The sequence below is a fragment of the Molothrus aeneus genome, chromosome 5 (assembly GCF_037042795.1).
Source record: "Molothrus aeneus isolate 106 chromosome 5, BPBGC_Maene_1.0, whole genome shotgun sequence".
Lineage (NCBI taxonomy): Eukaryota > Metazoa > Chordata > Aves > Passeriformes > Icteridae > Molothrus > Molothrus aeneus.
In genome coordinates, this window is record NC_089650.1 from 44,353 (window position 1) to 63,599 (window position 19,247).

The 19,247-nt window shown below is 41.0% G+C and overlaps 1 long non-coding RNA gene across 1 annotated transcript; it reads right to left on the reverse strand.

Annotated features, from left to right (window-relative positions):
• Positions 1-1,965: 1,965 nt before the first annotated feature.
• On the reverse strand, positions 1,966-4,623 carry LOC136556680 (uncharacterized). The gene is made up of 4 exons (XR_010783691.1): positions 4,574-4,623; positions 4,452-4,492; positions 2,960-4,370; positions 1,966-2,403 (listed from the first exon to the last, which is right to left on the reverse strand). It is a non-coding gene; the product is annotated as an uncharacterized lncRNA (long non-coding RNA).
• Positions 4,624-19,247: the final 14,624 nt, after the last annotated feature.

Consider the following 19,247-nt stretch of genomic DNA (forward strand, 5'->3'; position numbering starts at 1 on the left):
GCCAGCCTATATGGCACAATTTTACGGCAGTCGCGCTTTACGGCAATTTTTTTGCGACAGTCGCGCTTTACGTGACCTTTCACGACAGTCGCGCTTTACGACACCTTTTACGACAGTCGCGCTTTACGACACCTTTTGCGACGGTCGCGCTTTACGGCAGTTTTACAACAGTCGCGCTTTACGGCACTACCCTTTATGGAACTTTTATGGTACTTTACAGCACTTTACGGTTTTTATTTTGTTTTTAGTTTATTTTAAATTTATTTTAATTTTTTAATTTTATTTTTTACTTAATGTTTATTTTAAATTTTTCTATTTTTAAAGCTTTATTTTATTTTAAAAATTTATTTACTTATTATTTTTAATTTTTCTATTTTTAAGCCTTTGTATTTTTTTTTTAATTTAAATTTTATTTTTCTTTTTTCTATTTTTAAAGCTTTAATTTTATTTTTTAATTTTATTTTTTATTTTTCTATTTTTAAAGCTTTCTGTATTTTTCTAATTTTATTTTTTATTTTTAATTTTTCTATTTTTAAAGGTTTTTAGTTTTTTTTATTTAGTGCTGCCAAGACCAACTCAAGCTGGTGATTGTGGTGGTGTTTGAGGGTCTTGCATTATGGCACTACCTTTTATGGAACGATTACAGCACTTTACAGCACTTTACAGTTTTTATTTTGTTTTTCATTTATTTTAAATTAATTTTGTTTTTTTTTAAATTTTATTTAATTTTTATTTTTAATTTTTTTATTTTTAAAGCATTTTATTACATTTTATTTGGTGCTGCCCAAACGTGCTGTAGGGCATTTTTATACTTTGTAATACTTTGAAGTAATTTTGTTTTGTATCCTCATATTTTCCCCAAATGGTTTATCCCAAACTGTACCCCCCTCCTTCTACCTGTGTTATCCCTCTCCCGGGATGAGATCATCCCCAAACGCCCACCCTGCCTCTCTGTCAATCACTCAGCCTCCCATCCCCTCTATGCAGAAGTTTCGGTCCAAGTCGTCGAGTGATGAGCCAGAGGCCAGGGGTCAGCCCCCCAAGCCTTGCCCCATACGCTGTCCTGTATGTCTGGATCCCCCAGCATCCATCCCTTAGGGTCACTTAATGGTTGGTAAAATGTTATCTACTTTTGGTTTCCACCTCCCTTTAAAGGTGACCTTGGCACATCTCCCGGGGCTCTCGGCAGGAGCCCCCTGAGGTGCAGGAGCTCCTTTGGGATTCCTAATAAAACCTTGGCTTAACCCCTGCTAAGAGTCAGCCCTTTATCATCTACCGCTGTCTCTGGTGTCTCTTGTGCTGCACAGGGGCCCAGCCCAGGTGCCCTCAGCACCCGTGGGGCACAGAGAGTGTCTCCCCCCAGCCCAGGGGCCCTCAGCACCCTCGGGGCACACACAGAGAGTGTCTCCCCCCAGCCCAGGGGCCCTCAGCACCCTCGGGGCACACACAGAGAGTGTCTCCCCCCAGCCCAGGTGCCCTCAGCACCCTCGGGGCACACACAGAGAGTGTCTTCCCTGCCAGCCCAGGTGCCCTCAGCACCCTCGGGGCACACACAGAGAGTGTCTCCCCCAGCCCAGGTGCCCTCAGCACCCTCGGGGCACACACAGAGAGTGTCTTCCCTGCCAGCCCAGGTGCCCTCAGCACCCTCGGGGCACACACAGAGAGTGTCTCCCCCAGCCCAGGTGCCCTCAGCACCCTCGGGGCACACACAGAGAGTGTCTCCCCCCAGCCCAGGTGCCCTCAGTACCCTCAGGGCACAGAGGGTGTCTCCCGCCAGCCCAGGTGCCCTCAGCACCCTCGGGGCACAGACAGTGTCTCCCCGCTCTCGGCCGTGTCGGGGCTGCCCCCCGGTGTCTGCCGACTCGGGACCAGCCGAAGGTTACTGAGAGGCTCGCACAAACCCGCTCGGCCGCTGATTGTGGTGATGAGGGTCCCCAAGACGAGGGAAGAGACGAGAATCTTGACTCCACCTTTCAGAAGGCTGAAATATTATTTTATGATCTCTATTATATTAAAAGAAAATGAGATATTAGAACTACACTAAAAGAGCAAGGAGACATCAGAGAGCTGGAAAGGAATGAATAATAAAAACCTGGGACTGCTCACAGCCCCGACGCAGCTGGACCATGATTGGTCATCAAGTAGAAACAATGCACAGGAGACTAATCTAAGATGCCCCTGGTGCTAAACCATCTCCAGGCCACACTCCACAGCCAGCAGATTGTTACTGGTTCCATTTCTGTTCTGAGGCTTCTCAGGAGAAAAATCCCAGCGAAAGGATTTTCATCAAACACGTCAGTGCCAGGTGATGGCACAGGCAGCATCGGCCGGCCGAGGTCACTGTGTCATCCCTGCCAGCCCAGGTGTCACAGCAAGGAGGAGAGAGTTCACCCTGTGCTCACCCTGCAATACAGAGCAATACAACACAACACACATATTAACACAAGATGATAACCTTTTTCTATTTTCATTACATGTGGATTTATTGTTATAGGAAACCCAAACCAACAAAAGCACACAAAAAACAACACTCATCTACCATTAACACCCCCTTCAAATGACACACGAAGTCACCATCCCTCTCATCACAACTGCTAAATTACACCCCAGCAATCATTGGTCCTTGGGAACGTGGTTCCCGGGAGCCTCAAAAAAATCCTCCTGCTTGACAAAAAAACCCTGGTCCCTGGACGGTCCGCACCCAAACTTTGGTGATGAACGTCGCCTCACAGACTGACCGGGACCAAGGAAAAAAAAAAAAAAACAGCCGGGGGGGGGGGGGGGGGGGAACCCAGCTGGGGATTTTTTATTCTAAATTTAAAAATGAGTTGAAAAACTTGAAAAGCAAAAGTCACACACACAAGGTTAAATCCAGTCAGCATGCGCTGACACATGCAGAGACGAGCAGACGCAGACAAACACGTGCTCTCACACACGCTCACACACTCTTCCCACTTACACGCTCGCTGCGGCCCTTACTCGAGACGCTGAAGAACGTGCTGCGACACATCTTCTGGCTGCGCTGCTTGACATCAATTGGTAGATTCTGGGGAAATCAGCAGCCTCAGGGACCTGTGAGACGACAGGAAGCGGTCAACAAGTGGCTATCTGACAGCTAGGACTTGTCTCCACTCTGGACCAATAAGTTTTCTACCCAAAATCCCATAAAAGATAGATGAACAGTAAAGTTTTTATAACTCTTCTACCTAACTGTGACTATGTGCCTTGGCAGGGCAGCTCCAACCATAAGTGGTACAATATAAGTACACACAACAATGTAAGTCGATGCATACAGTGCAAGTGTACATAGAGTGTAGGTACATACAGTATAAGCCAACATAGGTACACACAATATAAAAGCCAGGACTTGAGATAACTTGCTGGAAGATGAATTCTTGAGTCCTATACCCTTGAGAAGATGGAACCTATAGAAGTACTGCAGTCACATGAGGAGGGTGTAAGACACTCCCTCTAGCAGTCCAAGAGAATGGCATGGAAAAAAGGCACTACCAAAGCTGGTAGTGAGAAGGAAGATGGATGAGAACATCTTGTCCCTTTGAGACATTCCTGTCTCAAAGAGTAAAAATGTAAAGATGCCAGAAGAAGGGATATCCAGAAAGGAACGTGAGTAGAATACGGCCTATATGGCACAGAATAGTGCCGATAAAGCATCGAGACGTAACAAAGGCCTATGACATGGAAGACAACGGACACAGACACGGACAACATAACATAGACATGGGTGACATAACACAGAGACAAGTGGCAACTGCCTGGCACTGTCCCCGTAGGGACCCGAGATTCCTAACGCAAGATGAGCCAGAGGCTGATGATGCCAAAGGAAAGGAAGCCCTATGACGAGAGCACGTGATGATGAAACGGAACTCGTTAAAACAAGTTAGTGCCACAGCAGTTAAGAGGATGCTCGAGAGGCTCAGCGAGCCTAGAGAAGGAAGCCGACTGCTGGGTGACCGTGGCGATAGCTCCGGACCTGAAGGCGAGCTACTCAGGGGAAAGATCTGTGACAACGTCGAGTCAAGGAAGGCGGACGACACAAAGTTCACGAGAATCCTGAGATGGGTCGGAACTGCCCTGCCCGGCAAAGGCTCTGGTCAGGCTGAGGAGAAACCCTCTCCCTTTACTTCCAGAGAGCCTGTCCCGCTACAGACCTCTCCACCAAGCTGACATCAAATTGCCCTCTGCGATAGTAAAGGTTTTTCCCCTTCTCCCAACCACTGGCCCCGACACTTAGCTTTTGGAAAAGGAGCGGACAAAATCCATCCTTGGTCGGACGTGGATGATGAAACATGCTCTGTGTGTGCCTCGGTGCTGTCCTTTCCAACCTTTGGCTACGAGGCTCCTCAGGGTACCTAAGACAAAACAGAAAAGGTGACTATTGCCCTCAAAAGCAGTAATCCCCGGGACTCCTCCGCACCACTGCCCCAGCTCACCTCAAATCTTGATTTGACTCCAGAGGATGCCCAGAAGATACCTGCAAAGAGAAAAGGGACACGCTTAGCATGCTGCTGTGTAACGCTCACCTATGAGTCAGCCTGCCTAAACCCCGACTCACCTGCCCTCCTCTGATCCAGGGCGTGCCTAGGGCAGCGACAGCACCTGCAAAGAAACAAAGCAGAAAAGCATGCTGAGACACTGTGAAAACACAACCTCCCAAATCTGACAAGGATGCCACAACAATACCTTAAGCCTGCACACACCTGGAATGGGCATGCTCGGCCAGGATAGATGGCAAGCGGACCACCTAAAATAGAAAAAAAAGTGGAGATGCTTAGAGCTGCACCAGAAACTGAGACATCAGCAAAAACAACTGCTTCTGTACACTACTCAATGCTCACCTCACTCACTCGGCCTTGACTGCTGCTCTCTGCTTTGACTTCCTAAAAAGTGAGACAAAGAAGACTGCTGTAACAGCCATCATTTATGCTCCCTCTACAGAGACAAACAGTGACTGACCTGCTCGGGGGAATCCCCTCACCCAAGATGGGGGGCTCTGCCCTGGATTTTATCCTTCTGCACCTGAAAGAAAGGACAAAAATCAAAGAGCTGCAGGATAACTTAAGAGCTCCAGACATCTTGCGCCCATCTACAAATCCCACCTAGAGTCCAACTACACCCCACATTACAAACATCGAGTCCCCGGGACTTCGCCTATTACACCAGGCTATGCAGCAGGGCAGAGCAGCTCCAGCACAAATGTGTGTGCAGATACCTGTGACACAGGACAGGACAAACAACGGGGACACAACAGGAACAGAAATCTCTGGGTAAGGAAAATGACAGCGAGCACCGAGAGGACGCAAAATTAGAAGACCAAGGTGAAACTGATGGCGGGCTGATGAAGTTCAGAGAACCCTGGAGGAACAAGATGCTAACTGAATGATTTATTCCAAGAACTGCAAAGATGGATGCCCGAGAATCCTACGGCCAGAAGCCTCTACCTGTCCCCACATTCTTACAAGTCCTAATCTGCCATAATGGATCCTAGCAGGGCATAGCTGTCCGTACAGCTCAGAACAAGACCTGAAAAGACATCTGACCGGATGCTTCGAAAAAGAGTTGCTATTCTGATACCTGTCTGAGCTACCAAGTTAAAAGTTCCATGGCATCGGTGCCAGGGCAAGGAACGCTGAGAGTACAGATGCTAAGACTGGTGCCAAGGTTTCTGACAGGCCCCTCAAAGGGCTATGATAAAAGACATGAGATATCCAACAACACATAATACACAAAAGACAAGTGACACAATACACACCGTGACTGCTCTGCCCCGCTCACCTCAGCACTGGGATCAAAAGTGAGATTTTGCTTTTATGGGGCCTAAGGGGCCGCTTCAGGGACACTCCTCACCTCCAAACCTACTCACCTCCAAAGCGGACTCAAACCCCCTGCTCCCAGTAATTCCCAAACCAGCACCCTGCTTTCATCCCCTCTGTGGGTCGTGGCCCTCTACTTCTCTCTCAGACATCCGGGGATGCCGGTCTCAGGTGCGAAGAAAGGAAACCTCGTCAGCTGGGAAGGTCCTGCTGGCACCGGGCTGGTGTCTCTCAGACAGCTGTATTAAAGAAAACCAAACATCAGTGCCTGATCTCGGCAGCCCATCGGCCAAAACCCCACAAGTCTGCTACTCACCCTTCTCCTAAGAACGCTCAGCTGCTCGGGCCACACGCTTCGGGCACGCTCGGAGACCGAGGCCGTCGTCACAGGGGGTGTCTGGGTTAAGAGGAGATGAAGTGATTTGGCATGGCTGAAACCTGAGGGGACCATCACTCCTCCTCCCTACTTCCCCGACTCACCCCAACTCCTTGGCAGGTGCCCAAGGCCACCTGGATGGCACCTTGAAATAGAAAAGTTCTGGGCTTCATCACCAGGTCCTGTAACGCATCCACAGGGCTCACACGTGCAGGGAACCCGGTGCATCGGCCGGCTGGTGACGGGGGCTCGGCAGGCTCCGAGTGGATTGCCTAAACCACAAAAAAAGAGAATGGAAACTTAGAGCTGCACCAGACACTGAGAGTTGAGCAATAACAACTACTTCTCTCCACTGCTCACCTTGACTGCTGGTACCCAGATTTACTTCCTAAAAAGAAAGACAAAGAACAGAGCTGTAACAGAGTCACCACAAACACTTCTGCTGCAGAGATAAACGGTGCCTCACCTGGTTGGGGGAAACCACTCACCCAGGATGGGGCCCTCTGGCACACATTTAATCCATCTGAATCTGAAAAAAAAGTTAGGACAAGTTATCCTGCAACAGTCTGGCTCTTAAGAGCTCCAGATATCCTGTGTCCATCTACAAATCCCACCTAGAGTCCAACTACACCCCACATTACAAAGTCCAGGTCCCCGGGACTTCTCCTATTGCACCACGCTATGCGGCAGGGCAGAGCAGCTCCGGCACAAATGTGTGTGCGCACACCCGTGACACAGGACAGACAGGACATGACAAACAACGGGGACACAACACGGACAGAAATCTCCTGGCAAGGAAAATGGCTGCGAGGACTGAGAGAATGCAAAAGGAGATGACCGAGGAGAGACCGATGGTGAGCTGATGAGGCTCAGAGAAACCTGGAGGAAGAAGATGCTAACTGAATGATTTATTCCAAGAACTGCAAAGATGGATGCCCGAGAATCCTACGGCCAGAAGCCACTACCTGTACTCACGTTCTTTCAAGTCCTTGTCCGCCATAATGGATCCTGGCGGGGCATAGCTGTCCATACAGCTCAGAACAAGACCTGAAAAGACATCCGACCGGATGCTTCTAAAGAGACAAGAGAGTCTGATGCCTGTCTGAGATCCCGAGTCAAAAGTTCTATGGCCTGGGTGCCAGGACGAGGAATGCAGAGATCACAGATGCTAACAAGATACCAGGGTTTCTGACAGGCCCCTCAAAGGGCTCAGGGAAAAGACATGACATATGCAAACAACACATAATACACAAAAGACAAGTGACACAATACACGCCGGGACTGCTCTGCCCTGCGCACCTCAGCACTGTGATCCAAAGTCAGGCTTTGCTTTTATGGGGCCTAAGGGGCCGCTTCAGGGACACCGCCACCTCCGAAGGGGAAACAAAAACCCCTCCCAGTAATTCCCAAACCAGCACCCTGCTTTCATCCCCTCTGTGGGTTGTGGCCCTCTACTTATCTCTCGCACATCTGGGGATGCCGGTCTCAGGTGCGAAGAAAGGAAACCTCGTTGGCCAGGAAGGTCCTGCTGGCACCGGGCTGGTGTCTCTCAGACAGCTGTATTAAAGAAAACCAAACATCAGTGCCCAATCTCGGCAGCCCATCGGCCAAAACCCCACAAGTCTGCTACTCACCCTTCTCCTAAGAACGCTCAGCTGCTTGGGCCGCACGCTTCGGGCACGCTTGGAGACCGAGGCCGTCGTCACAGGGGGTGCCTGGGTTAAGAGGAGATGAGGGGATTTGGCATGGCTGAAACCTGAGGGGACCCTCGCTCCTCCTCCCTACTTCCCCGACTCACCACAACTCCTTGGCAGCTGCCCAAGGTCACCTGGATGGCACCTTGAAATAGAAAAGTTCTGGGCTTCATCACCAGGTCCTGTAACGCATCCACAGGGCTCACACGTGCAGGGAACCCGGTGCATCGGCCGGCTGGTGGCGGGGGCTCGGCAGGCTCCGAGTGGATTGCCTAAACCACACAAAAGAGAATGGAGACTTAGACTTGCCCCAGGAATTGAGACCTCAGCAACAAGAAATGCTCCTGATCACCTTGCTCTCCTGAACTTGACTGCTGAGATCCAGCTTTACTTCCTAAAAATAAAGAAAAAGAACAGAGCTGTAACAGGGTCACCCTCGACACTTCCCCTGCAGAGACAAATGGTGACTGACCTGCTTGTGGGAACCCACTCACCCAGGATGGGGGCTCTGCCATGGGTGCAATGCATCTGCACCTGAAAGAAAGTCAGAACATATGTCAAACACCTGCAGGATAACTCAAAAGCTGCAAACACCTTAGGTCAATCTAGGAATGGCATCTAGATTCCAAGTACACCCCACATTACAAATTTCAACCCCCCAGGGCTTGTCCTATTGCGCCAGGCTATGTGGCAGGGCAGAGCAGCTCCAGCACAAATGTGTGCAGACACCCGTGACACGGGACAGACAAGACGTGACAGACGACGGGGACACGACACGGACAGAAATCTCCTGGCAAGGAAAATGGCTGCGAGGACTGAGAGAATGCAAAAGGAGATGACCGAGGTGAGACCGAGGGTGAGCTGATGAGGCTCAGAGAAACCTGGAGGAAGAAGATGCTAACCGAATGATTTATTCCAAGAACTGCAAACATGGATGCCTGAGAATCCTACGGCCAGAAGCCTCTACCTGCCCTCACGTTCTTTCGAGTCCAAGTCCGCCATAATAGATCCTGGTGGGGCAGAGCTGTCAACACAGCTCAGAACAAGACCTGAAAAGACATCCGACCAGATGCTTCTAAAGAGACAAGAGAGTCTGATGCCTGTCTGAGCTCCTGAGTCCAAAGCTCTATAGCATTGGTGCCATTCTCTAGGAATGCAGAGATCACAGATACTAACAATGATGCCAGGGCTCCTGACAGGCCCCTCCAAGGCCTAAGGTAAAGGACATGACATACCCAAACAACACATAATACACAAAAGACAAGTGACACGATACACACCGGGACTGCTCTGCCCTGCGCACCTCAGCACTGTGATCACAAGTCAGGCTTTCCTTTTATGGGGCCTAAGGGTGTCCGCTTCATGGACGCCCCCATCTCCAAAGGAGACTCAAAAACCCCTCCCGGTGGGTCCCTACCCTGCGCCCCGCTTTCATCCCCTCTGTGGGTTGTACGCCTCTACTTATCTCTCAGACATCTGGGGATGCAGGTCCGTGTCAGGTGCAAAAGAAGGCAGCCTCAACATCTGGGAAGTTCCTGCTGGCACTGTTGTTCAACAACTCCCTGTTGTTTCTTAGTCAGCTACATGAAAGAAATGCCAATATTAATGCACGATCTCTGCAGCACACTGGCCAAAACCCAACAATTCTGCCACTCACCGTTCTCCTAAGAATGCCCAGCTCCTGGGGCCGCACCCTTCGGCCGCGCTCCGAGGCTGATGCCGTTGTCACGGGTTAAGCCTGGGGTAAGAGGAGACGAGGTCATGTGGCATGGCTGAAACCTGACGGGACCCTCGCTGCTCCTTCCTGCTTCCCCTACTCACCGCAACTCCTTGGCAGCTGCCCAAGACCACCTGGATGGCACCTTTAAATAGAAAAGATCAGGGCTTCATCACCAGATCCTGTAACGCATCCACAGGGCTCACACGTGCAGGGAACCGGGTGCATCAGCCGGCTGGTGACGGGGGCTTGGCAGGCTCTGATTGGATTGCCTAAGGCACAAAAAAGAGAATGGAAACTTAGAGCAGCACCAGAAACTGAGACCGGAGCAATAACAACTACTTCTCTCCACTGCTCACCTTGACTGCTGGTATCCAGATTTACTTCCTAAAAAGAAAGACAAAGAACAGAGCTGTAACAGAATCACCACAAACACTTCTGCTGCAGAGATAAACGGTGCCTCACCTGGTTGGGGGAAACCACTCACCCAGGATGGGGCCCTCTGGCACACATTTAATCCATCTGAATCTGAAAAAAAAGTTAGGACAAGAGTCAAACTGTTGCAGGATAACTTAAGAGCTCCTGATATCCTGTGTCCATCTACAAATCCCACCTAGAGTCCAACTACACCCCACATTACAAACTTCAAGTCCCCGGGACTTCTCCTATTGCACCAGGCTATGCGGCAGGGCAGAGCAGCTCCGGCACAAATGTGTGTGCGCACACCCGTGACACAGGACAGGACGTGACAGACAAGGGGGACACAACACGGACAGAAATCTCCTGGCAAGGAAAATGGCTGCGAGGACTGAGAGAATGCAAAAGGAGATGACCGAGGTGAGACCGAGGGTGAGCTGATGAGGCTCAGAGAAACCTGGAGGAAGAAGATGCTAACCGAATGATTTATTCCAAGAACTGCAAACATGGATGCCCGAGAATCCTACGGCCAGAAGCCTCTACCTGCCCTCACATTCTTTCAAGTCCAAGTCCGCCATAATGGATCCTGGCGGGGCAGAGCTGTCCACACAGCTCAGAACAAGACCTGAAAAGACATCCGACCGGATGCTTCTAAAGAGACAAGAGAGTCTGATGCCTGTCTGAGCTCCTGAGTCCAAAGCTCTATAGCATTGGTGCCATTCTCTAGGAATGCAGAGATCACAGATACTAACAATGATGCCAGGGCTCCTGACAGGCCCCTCCAAGGCCTAAGGTAAAGGACATGACATACCCAAACAACACATAATACACAAAAGACAAGTGACACGATACACACCGGGACTGCTCTGCCCTGCGCACCTCAGCACTGTGATGAAAAGTCAGGCTTTCCTTTTATGGGGCCTAAGGGTGTCCGCTTCATGGACGCCCCCATCTCCAAAGGAGACTCAAAAACCCCTCCCGGTGGGTCCCTACCCTGCACCCCGCTTTCATCCCCTCTGTGGGTTGTACGCCTCTACTTATCTCTCAGACATCTGGGGATGCAGGTCCGTGTCAGGTGCAAAAGAAGGCAGCCTCAACATCTGGGAAGTTCCTGCTGGCACTGTTGTTCAACAACTCCCTGTTGTTTCTTAGTCAGCTACATGAAAGAAATGCAAATATCAATGCATGATCGCTGCAGCACACTGGCCAAAACCCAACAATTCTGCCATTCACCGTTCTCCTAAGAATGCCCAGCTCCTGGGGCCGCACCCTTCGGCCGCGCTCCGAGGCTGATGAAAACACAGGAACGGATGCTTAGAGTTGCACCGGAAAGTGAGACTGGAGCAATAACAACTGCTTCTGGATGCTACTCAATGCTCACCTTGCCCACCTCACCTTGACTGCTGATATCCAGCTTTACCTCCTAAAAAGAAAAAGAACAGAGCTGTAACAAAGTCACACTTTACACTCTCCCTGCAGAGACAAACGGTGACTGACCTGCTCAGGGGAACCTCCTCACCCGGGATGGGTGGATGGATTTTGCCCTGGATTTTATCCTTCTGCGTCTGAAAGAAAGTGAGGACAAAAGTCAAAGGCCTGCAGGATAACTTCACAGCTCCAAACATCTTCTGTCTATCTAGGAATATCATCTAGACTCTGCAAACACCCCACAAACTGCGAGTCCCTGGGACTTGTCCTCTTGCAGCAGGCTATGCGGCAGGGCAGGGCAGAGCAGCTCCGGCACAAATATGTGCAGACACCCGTGACACAGAACGTGACAAACAGGGGGACGATAAACACAACACATCATGCTTGTGGTGAGGGCCTCGAGGGGAAAAGGCAAAAGGGACCCCAAAGACTCACTAGGTAACACGGTACGCCGGACAACATGACAGGGACCGGAACTGTTCTGCGCTGCCCGCCTGAAAGCTGCCATCAAAATCAGAGCCTCTCCCTTCAGCTGTCCTAAGAGGCCCCTTGGAGGAGATTGCTTTTCCCTCTGCTATTTTTTAAATCTGTCCCAGGAACTCCCAACCCGCTACTCTCCCATTGTCCCATCTCCAGGCCGTGGCCCCGACTTATCTTTTGGATGATCGGTGATGAGGATCCACGTTGCACCTGAAATGAGTCTGCCTCAGAGGGCCCTGTGATCGCCTGTTAGCCTCTCGGTCAGCTACAATAAAGAAAACCAAAACCAATGTATGAGTACAGAGTTATGTGGGCCAAATCCCAGCAAGTCAGCTACTTGCCCTCTCCTGAGTGTGCCTGAGTCCTTCAGGCTCCAGCTTCATCCTGATTCCAAGGCTGTGGCCGTTATTATGAGTGGCACCTGGGTTAGAGAAAAGCAAAGTTAAATGGCATTCCTGTGAGTGCAGTGGGTGACCTTGTGTGCTGTAAGACGTGTGAATGCCTCTGCTCGGCTTCTAAAAGGCCTGGGGTGGGGGGCTCAAATAAACACCCTTTCTCACCCTGCTGCCTTCAAACCCATGCCCCCAACAATAACTCCTAACCGGATACCTGCTCAACCTCCCTCTCCTAGTCACAATCCTCAACTCACCTGAAGCCTCAATCTCAAACATCATCTTAGACACTGGGCAGATGCCTCTTGGGACACGATGAATCTGCTGAAAAAAGTGTTGTAGCTGACACAACCTGCAGCCTCTGGAAGCTGCACTCCTCCTAAAAAAAAAAAAAAAACAGAACAAAATCAGAAATTACAAATGCACTTTACCACCCCTAAACACAAAACCCAAAATTGTGAACTTAAATACTCGCTGTATTCCAGGCTGTTTTCTTCACAGTATCTTCAAAGCCTCTGTTGCTTTAGATGCCCAGAAACACCTGCTGAAAACAAGCTGAGGTAAACTGAAAGAGCCTCTTACCTGAAATGAGAGGAGAGCTCTTATCCCAGCACCTCCCAGAGGGGGAATGAAGGCCCTGGGCAAAGGCTGGGGTTAATATACCCCTGATGGTGCCCGCCTCTCATTCCCATGGCACCCAGGAAAAGGGAGGGGGCGAATCCCACGGGGTATAACAACCCTCAGAGCGACTGCAGGTGTTTGGCGTTTCTAATTTGATTTCAAGGGGAGTAGAGGGCTTGTTATAGAAGAAAACTCTCCAGAAAAATATCAGTGCTTTTTTTTTTGCAACATCTATTTGGAGCAAAAGGGTACAAAACTGGTAAGAAATAAAAGTTTCTGTTTAGACAGCATAACTAGATAAATTGGGTGATTTGCTGTTAACTTTCCTAATCATTCCTTAGTGGCTACTAAGTAGTATTTCACGTGTGACTAAGCTGGGTGGAGACAATTGTCTAAGTCTCCTTGGGACCTCTAATTAGGCCTAACTACTTTATAAGTAAAAATAAGAAAAATAAAAGCTTCCCAGGCAGTGTAAGGGTTAAGTGCGTGCCCGGCTTACCCTGCTCTGAGATACTTGGTCCTATGGCACAGAAAGAAGAGCCCTGAAATGTAGTTTTAAACCCTTAAAATGCTGAAAAAAGCAGAGCTTCCTTCCAGTGAACCCCTTAAACAGAGGAAATGGGGCAGCTACCTCTACTGAAACTAATACAATGGCAAATAAATAGCTTCTGCCCTTTAATTTATTCTCCTTAAGTACTGGGAAAAGAGGGGTTTTCCTCTCCAGTGGAATCCAGAGGTTTTCCTCTCTCTTTAAATCTCTCCAGTGATGAAAAAAGAGGGATTTTTCCCTCAGTTCAAACTCTTAAGATGGAGGGTATAGCTGGGCTTCTCCCTCAATTTAGGCCTCAGGACAACAAAAAGGGGCTGGCTACCCTTAATTCAAACCCATAAGAAACATTATCAAGGTTTTCCCCTTCTACTTAAACAGGAAAATAATCAAAAATGAGGACTCCCTGTCAATTAATACCCCGAACAGCACAGAAAAGGCAGGGATTCTTTCAACTGAGACCACTAAAATTGCAGGGGAAGCAGAGTCCCTCCCAGTTTGAACACAAAAAATAAAGGAAAAGGAAGCTTTTTCCCTTTTTTCTAAACCCTTTTTCTCCTAATAACCCCTCTCCTTTCTGGGAGTGCTGTGGAGGGCCTGGGGGCTCTGGGAGGGACTGGCACAGTAAAAGGGGAAAGTTGAAAGCCCTCTCCTGGAACCCCACATGCTGCCTGGCCTGCTCAGATGCTGCCCCTTGGCAAAAGGGCTCTTCCCTTGGCATGGGGTGCCTTGGGTGGCTGGGGCGCCCGGGTAAAACAGTCATTAAAACACCCTAAAAATTATTGAAAAAGCCCTAAAGGTATCCTAAACATTTCCAGAGAATTCCTAAAAAACTCCTGAAAAAAAACCCCTAAAATATCCCTAAAAATCCCTGAAAAATCACCTGAAAGACCCTAAAAAACAGTTTAACCCCTACCTGTAACACTGTGGCCTCCAAACACCATCTCTACCTATTAATCTGGGTAACTGCAAGACCCTCAAACACCACCCCAATCACCAGCTTGAGTTGGTCTGGGCAGCACCAAATAAAATAAAAAAAAAAGCTTTAAAATTAGAAAAATTAAAAATAAAAATTAAATAAAAAATAAAATAAAAAATAAAATAAATGCTTTAAAACTGGGAAAATAAAAAAAAATAGAAAATTTAAAAAATAAAAAGCTTTAAAAACAGAAAAATTAAAACTAAAAATTAAAAAAAAATTTTAAAAAATAAAAGAAATGCTTTAAAAATAGAAAAATTAAAACTAAAAATAAATAAAAAAGAAAATTAAAAAATAAAATAAATGTTTAAAAATAAAAAAATTAAAACTAAAAATTAAATAAAAAATAAAAAGAGCTTTAAAAATAGAAAGATCAAAAATAAAAAGTAAATAAAAAATAAAAAATAAAAAATGTTTAAAAATAAAAAAATCAAAACTAAAAATTAAATAAAAAGGAAAATTTAAAAAATAAAATAAAAGCTTTAAAAATAGAAAAAGCAAAAAATAAAAATTAAATAAAAAAGAAAATTAAAAAGATAAAATAAATAGTTTAAAAATAAAAAATTAAATTAAAAAATAAAATAAAAGCTTTGAAAATAGAAAAAAATTTAAAAATTAAATAAAAATAAAAAAATCTTTAAAAACAGAAAGATCAAAAATAAAAATTAAATAAAAAATAATAAAAAATGCTTTAAAAATAAAAAAATTAAAACTAAAAATTAAATAAAAAAGAAAATTAAAAAAATAAAATAAATAGTTTAAAAATAAAAAATTAAAACTAAAAATGAAATAAGAAAATAAATTTGAAAAATAAAATAAATGTTTAAAAATAAAAAAATTAAAACTAAAAATTAAATAAAAAATAAAAAGAGCTTTAAAAATAGAAAGATCAAAAATAAAAATTAAATAAAAAATAAAAAATAAAAAAATGTTTTAAAAATAAAAAAACCAAAACTAAAAATTAAATAAAAAGGAAAATTAAAAAAATAAAATAAAAGCTTTAAAAATAGAAAAAGCAAAAAATAAAAGTTGAATAAAAAATAAAATTAAAAAGATAAAATAAATAGTTTAAAAATAAAAAATTAAAACTAAAAATGAAATATAAAATAAAATTAAAAAATAAAAAAAAGGTTTAAAAATAGAAAAATTTTAAAAAATTAAATAAAAAAAAAATCTTTAAAAACAGAAAGATCAAAAATAAAAATTAAATAAAAAATAATAAAAAATGCTTTAAAAATAAAAAAATCAAAACTAAAAATTAAATAAATAAGAAAATTTAAAAAATAAAATAAATAGTTTAAAAATAAAAAATTAAAACTAAAAATGAAATAAAAAATAAAATTAAAAAATATAATAAATGTTTAAAAATAAAAAAATTAAAACTAAAAATTAAAAAAAAAATTAAAAAGCTTTAAAAATAGAAAGATCAAAAATAAAAATTAATTTAAAAAAAATGTTTAAAAATAAAAAAATCAAAACAAAAATTAAATAAAAAATAAAATTAAAAAAATAAATTAAATGCTTTAAAAATAGAAAAAGCAAAACATAAAAATGAAAGAAAATATAATATTAGAAAGATAAAATAGTTTAAAAACAAAAAATTAAAACTAAAAATGAAATAAAAAATTAAATAAAAAATTAAAAAAAGCTTTAAAAATAGAAAGATCAAAAATTAAAATTAAATAAAAAATTAAAAAAAGCTTTAAAAATAAAAAAATCAAAACTAAAAATTAAATAAATAATAAATTTTTTAAAAAAGCTTTAAAAATAGAAAAAAGCAAAAAATAAAAATGAAATAAAAAATAAAATTAAAAGATAAAATAAAAAGCTTTAAAAATAGAAAAATCAAAAATAAAAACTAAATAAAAAATAAAAAATAAAATAAATGCTTTAAAAATAAAAAAATCAAATCTAAAAATAAATAAAAACTAAAAAAATAAAATAAATGCTTTAAAAAAAGATAAAGCAAAAATAAATATGAAATAAAAAATCAAATTAAAAAAATAAAATAAATAGTTTATAAATAAAAAATGAAAACTAAAAACTAAAAAATAAAATTAAAAAAAATAAATGCTTTAAAAAAATAAATCAAAAATTAAAATTAAAAAATTAAAAAATTAAATAAAAAGCTTTAGAAATAGATAAATCAAAAATAAAAATTAAATCAAAAATAATAAGAAAAAAAGCTTTAAAAAAACCCCTCAAAGCTAAAAATTAAGAAAAAAATAAAAATAGAAAAATTTTTAAATGCTTTAAAAATATAAAAATTTAAACTAAACATTAAATAAAAAGGAAAATTAAAAAATAAAATAAATGCTTTAAAATAGAAAAGTTAAAACAAAAAAAAAATTTAAAAAAGCTTTAAAAATAGGAAAATTTAAAAAAATTAAATAAAAATTAAATTTTAAAAAAATTAATTAAAAATAATTAAAAAACCAAATAAAATCCGTAAAGTACTGTAAAGTACCGTAAAAGTTCCATAAAAGGTAGTGTCGTAAAGCGCGACTGTCGAAAAAACGCACCTTTTACGACAGTCGCGCTTTACGGCACCCTTCACGACACTTTTGCGACAGTCGCACTTTACGGCACCTTTTACGACACTTTTGCGACAGTCGCGCTTTACGGCACCTTTTTACGACACTTTTGCGACAGTCGCACTTTACGACACTTTTGCGACAGTCGCACTTTACGGCATCTTTTACGACACTTTTGCGACAGTCACGCTTTACGGCACCTTTTACGACACTTTTGCGACAGTCGCACTTTACGGCACCTTTTACGACACTCGCGCTTTACGGCACCTTTTACAACAGTCGCGCTTTACGGCACCTTTTGCGACAGTCGCGCTTTACGGCAGTTTTGCGACAGTCGCGCTGTACGGCACCTTTTGCGACACTCGCGCTTTACGGCACCTTTTACGACACTTTTGCGACAGTCGCACTTTACGGCACCTTTTACGACAGTCGCGCTTTACGGTAGTTTTACGACAGTCGCGCTTTACGGCACCTTTTACGACAGTCGCACTTTACGGCACCTTTTACGACAGTCGCGCTTTACGGCAGTTTTGCGACAGTCGCGCTTTACGGCAGTTTTGCGACAGTCGCGCTTTACGGCACCTTTTGCGACGGTCGCGCTTTACGACAGTTTTACGACGTTTTATGGAAATTTTACGGCACTTTACAGCACTTTAGAGTTTTTATTTTGTTTTTCATGTATTTTTAATTAATTTTATTTTATTAATTTTGGGTTTTTTTAAATTTTTCTATTTTTAAAGCTTTTTATTTTATTTTTTTAATTTTTTTGTTTTTTTATTTTCCTATTTTTAAAGCTTTTTATTTTATTTTTAAAATTTTTTAAAATATAATTTTTAAATTTAATTTTTCTTTTTTTAAAGCATTTATTTTTTTAATTTTGTTTTTTATTTAATTTTTATTTTTCTATTTTTAGGCCTTTGTATTTTTTATTTTTTATTTCTTTTTATTTTTAAACCTTTTTATTTTTTAAATTTTTAAATTTTTTTTATTTTTAAAACATTTATTTTATTTTTTAAATATTTATATTTAATTTTTAATTTTTCTATTATTAAAGGGGTTTTTTTAAATTTTATTTTAAATTTTTTTAAATTTTTCTCTTTTTAAACTATTGTTTTAATTTTTTTTATTTTTATTTTTCATTTTTCTATTTTTAAAGATTTTTATTTTGTTAATTTTTATTTAATTTTTATAATTCATTTTTTTATTTTAAAGGATTTATTATATTTTTTAATTTTGTTTTTTATTGAATGTTTTTCTATTTTTAAAGCATTTATTTGATTTTTAATTTTTTTTATTTAAGTTTTAATTTTTCTATTTTTAAAGCTTTTTTAAAATTTTTTAAATTTGTTTTTATTTTTAATTTTTCTATTTTAAAATAATTTTATTTTATTAATTTTTTATTTAATTTTTATATTTAATTCTTTTTTTTTTAAAGCATTTATTATATTTTTTAATTTTGTTTTTTATTGAAAGTTTATTTTTCTATTTTTAAAGCATTTATTTGATTTTTAATTTTTTTATTTAAGTTTTAATTTTTCTATTTTTAAAGCCTTTTTAAAATTTTTTAAATTTGTTTTTATTTTTAATTTTTCTATTTTAAAAGCATTTTATTTTATTAATTTTTTATTTAATTTTTATATTTAATTCTTTTATTTTTAAAACATTTATTATATTTTTTAATTTTGTTTTTTATTGAATGTTTATTTTTAATTTTTCTATTTTAAAAGCATTTATTTGATTTTTAAAATTTTTTTATTTAATTTTCAATTTTTCTATTTTTTAACCTTTTTTAAATTTTTTTAATTTGTTTTTGTTTTTAATTTTTTTATTTTTAAAGCTTTTAATTTTTTAATTTTATTTTTAATTTTTTAAGTTTTCTATTTTTAAAGCATTTATTTTTTTAATTTCGTTTTTTATTTATTTTTCTATTTTTAATTTTTGTATTTTTAAAGCATTTATTTTTTAATTTTGGGGTTTTTTTAATTTTTATATTTATTTTTTCTATTTTTAAAGCATTTATTTTTTAATTTTGTTTTTTATTTAATTTTTATTTTTAAAATTTTCTATTTTCAAAGGTTTTGATTTTTTAAATTTTATTTTTTATTTATTTTTATTCTTAATTTTTTTATTTTTAAAGCATTTATTTTTTTAATTTTATTTTTTATTTAATTTTTATTTTTAATTTTTCTATTTTCAAAGCTTCTTTATTGTTAAATTTTATTTTTAATTTA